At 38.7% G+C, this 12,583-nt stretch overlaps 1 long non-coding RNA gene across 3 annotated transcripts in view; it reads right to left on the minus strand.

Moving 5' to 3' along the window:
* The window catches only part of LOC137076135 (uncharacterized), a 180,370-nt gene extending 172,617 nt beyond the window's left edge, over positions 1-7,753 (minus strand). For all 3 annotated transcript variants that reach the window (XR_010905208.1, XR_010905207.1, XR_010905209.1), the window contains exon 1: positions 7,581-7,753. This is a non-coding gene — a long non-coding RNA (uncharacterized lncRNA). The remainder of the gene's footprint in view (positions 1-7,580) is intronic.
* Positions 7,754-12,583: the final 4,830 nt, after the last annotated feature.

Raw genomic sequence — 12,583 nt, forward strand, 5'->3', positions numbered from 1 at the left:
TCCTCCCCTCCATCTCAAAAAAGCTCAGATGGAAAAAGCAAGGTCGCAGACGGGCTTAATTTCGAGCTGATAATTTAGCAAATGGTCTCGACTGTATCACTTTGATCTTGCCAAAGTTTTGGAAATTTCTATCTCGAGCCAACTACTACTGGCCGATTATAGCCCTGCTTCATTAGCGGACCTTTAAATGGTTCACAACAATTAAGGCTGTCAAGCGGCTGTTCTCTGCCCAGGAGTAAACCTTGACTAATGATTTGCTAAAAAGTCCTGACAGTCTGTAACAGTCAGCGGTAATTGAATTTAAGCACTAACAAGCCTTTGAACAAGTGAAAGAAATATTTTATAAGCTTGATGCAATTTGGTGGAGCAGATAATGAATCGTAATGAATATTCCCCTCTGATTTTTTCCGTGTAATTGTCATTTTTCTAAACGTAATAATAACAAGCAGGGAAACAAATCCAGACAAAGACAGAGAGCAATCAGACTTCAATATCTTTCTCTCGGTGCCTCACTTTCTTGTTCTTTTCTCTTTTTTTGGCTTTTGTCTTGGTTATAGAGACTGTTTCCCGCTATTTTGTATTCTTTTGCGTTCACCACCAATAGTTTCCCAGCTATTTTAACGAGCTTGATGTGTCACAAGAATGCATGCCCAGTTCACTGTGCGCGCAAGAAAAGCTATGACAACTATGCTGTTAATGTTGTGCTTTTGAGCCTGCACAAAACCCCCTAACACAGCCCTGATAAGGATAAGTAGGAAATAAGCAACTAACCTCATGCTAAAGTTTCGTTTCAGGCCTGACACGGATATATTGATCAGTAAGGGCAAACATGCATAGATTAAAATGTTTTTAAAATGGACCAAAATAAGTACATTAATAAGCGGCCTCATTAAGAAATAAATACACATATCTATCTGTAGGAACTAGTATAGCCTATACGAACACTTCAGACATTAAAAGACTGCTAGTGTTGTGCACACTGTTGTTTATAGAGTTCTTCGGGTTTGAAAGTCTGAGAAATGAGGGAAAGATGTTTTGCACAAACTCTTTTCCCTCAATGTAGTCAATTTGCCAAAAGGAAATTTGACATCAAACGATAACATCATCTTAAAAGTCCACTTACGCAGTAACTCAGATCACTGAAAGTGTCACAAGCTCAGCAAATTAGCACACAAAATGATGAATTGGATAAAATTGCGTCAGGAAAAAAAAAACAATCAAATATTAAAACAGGATACACTTTTCACTTTGACATCAAGGAGACACTAAGTAATCACCAACAAGAGCCACATCATTTCCTCCATTTAGTGTAAAAGTAATAAAAGACATGTCAAAGTCCCTAGCGTGTTACAAGACCCCGGTGGTTCATTATGCACTGGACTCCATACTTTCCCTTGGACTAATAGGGACAATATTTTGGCAAATAAGGTCATTATGATAATAGGAGTGCTGATAATAAGTCGCAGTTTGCTTATTTGTTTTGCTCAGGCTTTAACTGTTGTGATGAACAAAAGGAGGCCAATTAGATTTTAGTCTTTCGCCGAATTGGATTTCATAGCAGAAAAACAGGGCCATACACTTTGAATTCATCAGGGATGAATGGAAAATATGATTAAAATTTCAGACTAAAGTCCTCGTTGGAGCATAGAAGTTTGCGTATAAGGGCACGCATGGCGCTCTGTAGCTGTAATTACCTGAGAGAATTTGATTCCTCTTAAGTGGGTTACCAATGGATTTGGAAGAGTGTTAAAGGTCTGTGTGACTTATTGTATTTTATTGTACAATGCTGCAATAATGCCTCTAATTGTGTTAAGTGCCAGAGCAGAAACATTTCTCAAAATTGTTTCTAATATGATATTATCAGTTAATTCTGAGCTACTTTCAACTGAACTTGTTTACACGCAACTTAAATGTATGCATAACAGAGAAGGCCTATCATATGCAGAGCGGAATATTTGTAGCTTCAAGGCCTTTTATAAGCTGCTTTAGACAAAACCAAACATGAAAAACATAGCTTTGTCAACATCTTTGGGGATAACAAAACAGTTTTCCCATCACAATTCCAGGCTTCAAACAATTCAGTATTAATACATCCTGGTTTAAGCTGTTAGTTAGTCACATAAAAATTAAATATCCTCAATGTCCATTAAACTACCATCTCTGAATGTGGTTCAGGATGACACTAGAGGAAAAAGAAAGCTGTTTCTGTTTTTCTCGCTAGCCAGCAAGCTTGAAATCCACTTTCAATGTATCAAAATGTATCGATATAATGTTTGAAGCTATTAAAAGGAAAACATTACTATTATGGCTCAAATGTACACAGTGTCTATACTAGGCAGCACGATGCAAATGTTTCCAGCAACAAGTAGTGTGAAACAATCATATTCATATCTATTCAGAAAGTACTATTAAACAGTTATGAGAAGTAGAATTTTAGACCAATGAGTTTGCACAATGGAAGTATTTTGATTATATCTTGGTTTCTATTGGTTTGTATTTTATAAGGCCTATTAGGAAAGGATTCGTTTTACAAGGGTTGATTTAGTAATGTAGTTTTACCACAGGACGTGATGCACTAGTTTGAGGTCGTTAGCTTCATGAAGACACCTGTCCACCCCATACAATCAGTAAGAATCCAACTACTAACATGGCCAAGACCAAAAAGCTGTCCAAAGACACTAGACAAAATTGTACACCTCAACAAGGCTGAAAAAAGGCTACAGGGCAATTGCCATTCAGCTTGTTGAAAAAAGGTCCACTGTTGTAAAATCATTAGAAAATGGAAGAATCTAAACATGACTGTCAATCTCCCTCGGACTGGGGCTCCATGCAAGATCTCACCTCATGGGGTCTCAATGATCCTAAGAAAGGTGAGAAATCAGCCCAGAACTACACAGGAGGAGCTGGTCAAGGACCTGAAAAGAGCTGGGACCACCGTTTCCAACATTATTGTTGGTAATACACAAAGACGTCATGGTTTGAAATCATGCATGGCACGGAAGTTTCCCCTGCTTAAACCAGCACATATCCAGGACCAGGCCCGTTTTACTTGAAAGTCATGTGGCCAGATAAGACCAAAATAGAACTTTTTGGTCATAATTCCACAAAAAGTGTTTGGAGGAAGAAGAATGATGAGTACCATCCCAAGAACACCATCCCTACTGTGAAGCATGGGGGTGGTAGCATCATGCTTTAGGGGTGTTTTTCTGCACATGGGACAGGGCGACTGCACTGTATTAAGGAGAGGATGACCGGGGCCATGTATTGCAAGATTTTGGGGAACAACCTCCTTCCCTCAGTTAGAGCATTGAAGATGGGTCGAGGCTGGGTTTTCCAACATGACAATGACTTGAAGCACACAGCCAGGATAGCCAAGGAGGGGTCTAGCCAGTCTCCAAACCCAGTAGAGAATCTTTGGAGAGAGCTCAAACTCTGTGTTTCTCAGCGACAGGTCAGTAACCTGACTGATCTAGAAAGATCTGTGTGGAGGAGTGGGCAAAAATCCCTCCGGCAGTGTGTGCAAACCTGGTGAAAAACTACAGGAAACATTTGACGTCAGTAATTGCAAACAAAGGCTACTGTACCAAATATTAACATTGATTTTCTTAGGTGTTTTAAATACGTATTTGCAGCTGTGTCATACAAATAAATAGTTTAAAAAAATCATATATTGTGATTTCTGGATATATTTTTTTAGATTATGTCTCTCACAGTGGACATGCACCTACGATGACAATTTCAGACCCCTCCATGATTTCCAATTCCAAGTGGGGGAACTTGCAAAATAGCAGGGTGTTCAAATACTTATTTTCCTTACTGTGTGTGTAAGGGCCCAGTTGAACGCTTTATTAATTAAATTAATTAAAGGGGTGATGAATTAAGAAATCAACTTTCTCTTGAGCTTTTGATATATAAAATGTCATGGTAATATAAGAATATCCTGTATGTTTTCAGAGCTGAAAAATCATTGTTAGTCAAAGAAAAGCTTTTATAGACACCAGAACCAGAAAACGATCGTGTGCACATCTTGACATCATCTGTTGGGAAACACCGCCTCTACAGAATAATAAGCACCTCCAGAGCACATCTAATTCAATAGCCTCACCCACCGAGCCATTTGGATCGTGCTAGCCAGCAGCAATAAACATGCAGAAGATAGAAGATATTGCGCTCTTCCTGGTTGTGGAAGAACAGAGTCGCTGCATAAGCATCCTTCGGATCATAGTATTAGGAATGTGGGATACTTAATAAAGTATGTGATAACTTTGAGGAATGTGTGATAACTTTAATAAAGTTCCAGCTCACATACGGAAGACATGTACGAGCGTTCGCTTCATTTCACTGGGGAATCGTTTGTAAAAAGTCTCAGGTCGAGCTGGATTTGCAGACATATTGAGAGTAAAACACAAGGCTGTGCCTTCTATATTGGATCCGACAGGAAAGGTGCAACACATCGTTTTTATATGTAATAGTAGTCCTGGGGTGGGGCTATATGTTTTCCAGACGGGCTACCAAACGAATGCCCGTCGGCAGGCCGATGAATCTCAAATAGTGAAATAATATTCCTTTCTTGATCTGAGCTTGCACGTGTGTGTGTGTGAGCCTGTTTATGTGGTTTATGAGGACACAAACATGGGTATTACACTGGTATTACACTATAAATGTGGTTTATGAGGACATATCAAATGTCCTCATAATTCAAATGGCCTTAAAAACAGACTAAATTATGTTTTTTTGAGAAAGTAAAAATGCAGAATGTTTCCTGTGATGGGTAGGTTTAGGGGCAGGGACAGTGTAAGGGGATAGAAAATACGGTTTGTACAGTATAACAACCATTACACCTATGGAGAGTCCCTGTAAACCACGTAGACCAACGTGTGTGTGTGTGTGTGTGTGTGTGTGTGTGTGTGTGTGTGTGTAGAGAGGAGAATGTCATTTCCAACATGCTGTCATACACCAATCGCTCCCTGCGATGGCCTGGACTTGCAGTTAAGAACAACAAATGTGCTGTGCTCTATGAACAACACAGCGGTGGCAATAGATTGCATAGGGCCAAGTAAGATGAACCTCCATCATTTACAATTGCCGGAAGCAAAATTAGAGTTTATTCAAGAACTGAATCATACAGTTATTTAGACACATGTTTAATGTTGCAGGAGAATGGCAAGAATACTCCAGAAGACTAGACCTGGTAGACCAGTGTCCTCTACCGATCTGCATGAAGTTCCAGGCCATTCGGGACATAGCACTATCTAAGATCCAAGATCTGTTTGCTAAAGTCCACATTTGCTAAAAAAAAAAACATCTGACGGAGCTGAACAATAAGACAATGCAACTGGTAAGAAAATGGTTAAATCTTAATATTCACACGACAAAAAGTATTCTCTTTATGAGCAAATCTGAAGGGGGACTGGGGATTCCCAACATTTAATGGATTTATACAGCTACCAGAGTACAGCTTCTACTGCATATGTTGAATAACGACAACCTAACAGTTTGCGAAGTTGCCCAGATCTCAAATCTGAATGATAATAATAGAAACTGTCTTAAAAGCGTACTTAAGGTACACCCAAATACTCCAGACATTGTAGTCATTAATGAACTGTCTAAAAACATTCTGATTCTAGAAGTGGGCTGTTGTTTTGATGCTTACATGGACTTGTGTTTTTCTGAGAAAATACTTTGGCAGTGTGTGGCTACAGGACCAAACTAATTGTTCTTATTTTGGGTAGTTTAGGACATGTGCACAGATTATGTGTTAGAGGCTTGCAGATTGCTGGACTGAGTAAAAAGAGCTCTAAGCAAATAGCCAGATATTGTTCTGTGTCAGCAATCATAGACAGTCTGCATGCTTAGAGAAGACGATGTTACCTTCATCCATAACCTATTGATTTATGTGGTTGTGACTGTTTGCATTGTCTGTATTGTCAGGTTAAACATATAAGCTCTTTGTGAATATCTGGATGCACCGATCGGGCGGGCCATGTTATACAAAAATGAATATCCCAATCAAACGCAGAGTGGATGAGAAATAAATCATTGTCTTTGTTTGATAAAGACATTTACGAGCCCTGTGGTCGAGAGAATCATTCAGGTTGCCGCTTTCAAAACAATTTGTCCCTCATGTGAACTGAACTGACAGGGGAGCTGAAGCTCAATAAATATGCTTGCCTTGGGTGTTTACTTCCAAGTCTCCAGTGTGGCACACCCATCAAAACACAGCATTCAGGAGAGAGCCTCAAAACCAGTGTAGAAAACAGCCTTTTATTTATGATGTTTTTGAAAAACACACGAATGTCATTAGTTGACCTCAGACAACAGTATAAAAAATGTAAAAGCCAGTTCATGACACCTTTAAATTCTAATTGGTTTCATTCTGTGGCGGAAACAAGCTTCCGAAGTTTTCTGCTTACCATTCAATAAAAAAGGGTTAAAAGCACTTGTTAGAAGCAAAAACTACTTTTAGCTTTAGGCTAATTTTAAAAGATAATTGCAACTTTTTATCTCAAAATTGTGTTTACATCTCACAATTCTGAACTTTTTTAAAACTGTAAGTTATAAAGTCAGAATTGCGAGATATAAAGTCAGAATTGAGAGATATAAACTCGCAATTGAGAGTTATAAAGTCCAATTCTGAGAGGAAAAAAGACTGAATTTTTTTCTCTGAATTGCATGTTTATATCTCACAATTCTGACTTAATATCTAGCAATTGCGTGTTATAAAGTCAGAATATCATGCAAATCTGACATTTTTTTAACTCACAATTCCGACGTTTCATAGACCAGATTTATGCCTAGTCCCAGACTAAAATGCATGTTTGAGCTGTTTTATCTTAAAATATGTCAATGGCATTGTTTTTGTCTCAAGATGAACACTAGTAATATTTTTTCTAAGGCATGTTTAAAAAGGATACGTAAATGTTCTAATTGAACTAAGGCCTAATTCTGGCTTAATCTGAGCCCTGTCTGTGAAACTGGAACTATATCATGCAATTCTGCAAGAAAAAGGGAAGAATTGTGAAATAAAAAGACAGTGTTTTTTATTCTGTGGCAGAAACAAGCTTCATTATAAAACACTTGAGATTAGTTGAACATTAATTTTTTCATATTTTTTGAAGAAATAAATCAAAATAGTATAAAATACATTTTGTTTTGTATTTCAGTCTTTCCACCGGCCATATTTTTAATTGCATTATATTTTTAATGGAAACAACAGGCCTTAGCTACTGCATATTATTCGCATGAAAATATTTTCTCAGACCATTAGTTCTGCTATTATGTGCCAATAGCAATTCTTGCATTTATTATGTCTATGTCTATGGTATGACTTACCACGTGCTGTTTATCCTGATATTACTTTGATACCTTGCAAAAATTGTGTTCCTTTAAATAGCCTCCAGTGCCCTGCCTGATCTCACCATCTTCTCAATTTTAGCTCAAGCAATCAGCCTGCCACTCTATTGCAAACAAAATCATGTGACGCAACCCACAGCCCGAGTATTCAACGTGTCTTTATACATGGAGAACAAATTGGATTGACAGGCGGCATAATGGCATGCCCCTGCCCTATTCACTCTTACCACGCATGGACAAAACGTCTGGGCTGATGAGTTCTTGATAGCATTTGGTGGTTCTTTTGTGTACTCCAGCTCATCTCCAAAAGTCAATTAAAATCCTGTAATGTTGACACCGCTAGCGCGTGCCCCGATCAAATGCGAGCGTATCCATCACGCTACTCACGTGAACCACGCGCTCTGAGAGGTCGCGTGGCATTGCGCAACAGGTCAGGTGATTAAATGGCTGAGCTCGCTAGCTTCTAGAAACCCTATTCATTCGAATCGGTTCAACAATTGTTTATTTATGTCATAATTACACACCCAGTATAATATTATATCCTCGAAATACTTACGATAAAGTGTGCAAATCTTTTGCCTATTTTTCAGATATGGCTAGACAGTTTGTTGCAGTCAAGGTTTAAACTCATTTTGGTCATTCAGAACTATTTAAAAGTAAATTAGTTATCTTTAAAAAATACTCAGTCTTTGGACTTTTTATTTTTTTATACTTTTTATTAATTTTTGTTATTTTTCCATTGTTGCACTTTGAGATTCTTCGGAATGAAAAGTGCGTTATACATTTATCTATTATTATTATTATTATTATTATTATTATTATTATTATATCCCGGCTCCCAGTTACGAGCTCTGACGTCACATAGCCCCCGAAACAACAATGGCAGCCCCTATGGATGCGGTGTTTTGGAAGTTGTACACGGATTTTTACAAATAACATAAAATAAAAGGTAATTTTATAACAGCTTCTCTTGCCTTATGCACCGTTATTTTCTCCTCTGTTTCCCTCAAATAAGCCTTTGGTGACAGATTGTAAAGTCCGGTCCACCATACTTTGTTTAACGTACTCCGTGACTTTCTGGAACTCCACAGCGTCACGGGACATGTGAAGTCATAATTTACAGGCTCAAAAACTAGCCTGTTACGGAACACAAACATGCATGTCACCATTTAAACTGCCCTGTCAATCTTGTCACAGTTAAAACCGTATCTGACAATGTATAGTAGTACATTAAAACATTTAAATTTTAACGTCGTAGTCATTACAAGTTGTCATTGCTGTTGCGTTGCATATGAAATATGTGAATAACACTGAATACATATTTTCGTCAGGTAGAATAGATATTGATAATCAATCACTCAAGCAAACCATCTAAACATACCGTCAGACAAGTAGACGTACATCCGCCATTTTTTTTACGTTTGGAATGTTGATGTGTTCTATTAGCTTGACAAACCACATCAAGATGTTTGGTCTGGAAACTCACCATAGACAGGGCTCAATCCGAGGGGCGGGATAAACGGTTGTCTTTCAAACTCCCTCTGCACGCGATAGGATAGCGCTACCAGAGCAAGGTGAAACAGAGCTTGTTGATAGATTAAACATTCACCGTATCCGGTCGGCTAAACTCCGAACACATCTTCCCTTTTTAAGAATGACTTCAGTGCCGTTCTTTGTTCTTTTCTCAGAGAAAAGCTTAACTCCAAGTCTTCCAGAATCACAGTCAAAGCTGATTCGAAAGACCGCCGCCGTTAGCCATTTTCTGTGTTTAACGCTATTTTTTTACGGTCTATGGTTTAACGTTACTAGACAACAGAAGCACGCAACTCGGCCGTCCTCATTATGGCCCCGCCCGCCGACTCTATACACGATGTGATTGGCCTGTCCAGATTGTGAGGAATACAGCTCAGAAGGGTATTGAGAGTTCCTAGAAGACACTTGCGGGCAGATTAAATTTGCTGCCGCTAGGGTGCGTCTAGATTTCTAGGCTAGTGTTCTAATCGAATCAGCGATCGAAAGTTTGCAAGGATCTGCACTTCGGATTCTAAACGGGAAAAGTAGACCATCCGGGTATCTTTGGAATACTTATTTCAACATATGCTACGATTTAGGATGCTCTCACGCACACACAATACTTCGAATAGTCTACTATTTAGTCTCTTGAGAGCCACTCGAACAGATTCAGTACAAACGAATCGTTCAGGAAGGTTTGGTGAACTGGTTCAACCGAATCATAAAATGAACCGACAAAAAAAAAATTTGTTAACGAATCAGACTTCGACAATAGGGTAGCTTGAGGCAGGTGAGGTGACTCGCTGTATTCCTCGCTGAAGACAAGCCAAGGGCGCGCAAAAACGGAATTAATTATTTGACAATGAGTAAGTGACAGACGTTTCTCTCTCTCTTGCCATCTCACTTCGTCTCTAATTGTGCTACGGACAGCTTTAAGTACATCTGGGAATTACATCGACGCTCTGGCAAAGATTAACGGCCCCTCAATGCTTTGTTGCTGCTGCATTTGCATGATAATTAGTTGAAGGCTGTATATATTTTAATTTATTTATTCTCTAGTGCTTGCTAATACACACAGAGAGAGGAATGCAGCTACATGCATTAATTACAATGATTAAAGTGTTCACTGTGCAGTCTCTTGATGTGTTTATTAAATTAATAAGTAAATTGACAGATGAGACTTTGAAACTCACCGAATTTTCCTCTTGTTTATAGAGTCATGGAGCAGTTTGAACCTGCAGTAGTTCCAAAAGGATCAGCCTCTCTCATTCCTTGAGGGAGTAAGTGCCGGTATTACAGACAGAGTAAGTAAGAAACATAAAGCCTTTGTGAAGTAATGAAGCTTGAACATACTATTGTGACTTACATTAAAGTTACATAATTGGTTCCATAAGAATTTCATCCCTAGATATGTGACATTTGTTATCCCCAGCTGAGCGATGATTTGATCTGATAAGCAGCCAATGGATTAAGTTATTAAATATTAAATAACCCAATATTATATGCAGAATATTACAAATCCTATGACGCCATCAGTTTGCTTTTAGAAATGACCATTTGTGACCACTGCTTTGACCATTTATAATAGAATATGCTTCCTATTCTAAATGAAACTTAATTACTTACATCTTGCACATTATAAACTGCTACGTAAAATGTAACAATTGAGATTCATGTGAGGTGCAGTGTCAGTTTTTCTTTTCAGACTAAAACTATTTTTCTTTTTGGAAAGTTTGTAATTGACAAATATCACCTTGAGCGAGCCATCACTGCCAAAGTGGTCTAGTCGAACAATCTTGACTCTCAAACATACGAAAACCTGGGACGTGGATTCTGCACTTCACTGTTAGGGTGATATGATACCTGTCAAGTTGATGGAGGTCCCATCCTCCGGCCTCCCCCAGGTCTGCAGACAAAAGCCTGTACTCCGACCAAGCCCCCCTCCACCCCGGCGTACAGTGCGGCCCATTAAAATTAAAGCAGCTCCTTACTGTTGAAACGTCATGTCCATCCCATTCCCCAACATGCATTGGGAACAAAGGGAACAATCTATTTTCCTGATAGAAGCCAGCAGTTGGTAAGAGGTTTGAGATGAGTGCGAGGATACAATTTGCCTAGAGAGTGCCCGAGGATCAAGCCAGCCCTGACTCACTCTGGAATGAGGCTGTCAGCTGGCAACCAGCAGTAATTGCTTCCCATGGCAGGACCCCACCAGCCAGAGAAGAATGTGTGCGTGGAGCTCGTCAACCCGGGGATCAATTTTCACAACAGCCCAATCATAATTGTTTTCTAAGGATAAGGAACTTGTTGCGAATGCGAGCAGAGGGCGAGGCCTGATTGACACTCATTGACCGGCGCAAGCAGGTTAGGAGGAATAGGGCCGATCGAGGTTGCAGCTCGGAGCCACAGCACACTGTTTGTCACTCAGGTGGAGGGGAGTGCTGAGAGAAGAATAAGAAATTCTGATCCCGAAGAAGCTTTGGATCTGCACTGAATTGTCAGACCACTCAAACCAAAACAGTTCTGTTAGCACACCATCAAGTACAAGATTTCTCAGTTTAAAAATATGGATCGTTTTGACATTTCAAAAGTTGGCATGAAAATGGAAATTGCAATAGTATGTGCTTCAGCATTTTGCCGTATATTCAAGTGAAATGGCTTTTCGAATGAGGACAAAATAGTAGGTCAGGTATCCATTGGTAATTGTTTGAATCATTGAATTGTTGTATCATTGTGGTTTGCTATTGCTGTGATCTAATGTGAGTGACAGGTTGTCCTGCCCTCACGCCGGTGAACACCTCCTCAGAGAAGAGATGTTGTTGCAAGGGGCATTTTTTATTATTTTGATTAAAGATTAGGGGAGAACCGGGGCGAAAGTAATGCAGGATGAAAGTAACAAAGGGATTTTCTCAGAGCCCTGCTACATTTGCATTCCAAGCTATGACAGCACGTTCAGCACGCAACTCTTGATGGATCTGCCAAAAATCATGTGATTTCGTCATCGTTTCCTGCGGTTGGGTCCGAAATGTAGTTTTCGAGTACGGAACGTAAATTACTGAAGCGGTACTTTTTTTTTAATTGCAAGTTGTGTTTCTCGAATAATGTGTCAGTTATAATCACTCTACAGATTATTCATTGCTGTTACACATCCTGAAAGTTTGTCTTTTCAGAGTTTTTCATTATAAAAGTAAATCGTGTTTAAATGTCAGGACTTCATGTCGGGACAAAAGTAACACTTGTTACCTTTGTCCCACTTTTATTTATATAGGCTAATGCTTATAATGCTAATTTAATTTTCATATTGTTCATATTGTTGAAGAAAAGAATTATCAAATAGATTGACATTGCAAAAAAAAAAATCTAAACACCTACAAGTTTGTATTGTCTGGTTATATCTGAAACATTTGATTAAACTTAAAATTTTAAATGGAAATATTCTTATTGCCAAGATAAAGGACAAAATATGTTTGCAGTTACATATTAACAAGGTCATAGTCAGGTATATTTAATAAAAACAAGAGTAACACAAAACAATCTAGCTTATATTGTTGTGTTACTTTTGACCCACCTGTGTGTTACTTTCGTCCCAACTGATGGGGTCAAAAGTAACAATCTGCATCTTATGTTCAAAGTGAAATTATACTGTAGTCGTTCTGCATTTGTACAAAATACCACCTGCTATTGATAGATATTGACCAGAGCAAATATATATCTCTGT

This window comes from Pseudorasbora parva, chromosome 5, assembly GCF_024679245.1.
Source record: "Pseudorasbora parva isolate DD20220531a chromosome 5, ASM2467924v1, whole genome shotgun sequence".
Classification (NCBI taxonomy): domain Eukaryota; kingdom Metazoa; phylum Chordata; class Actinopteri; order Cypriniformes; family Gobionidae; genus Pseudorasbora; species Pseudorasbora parva.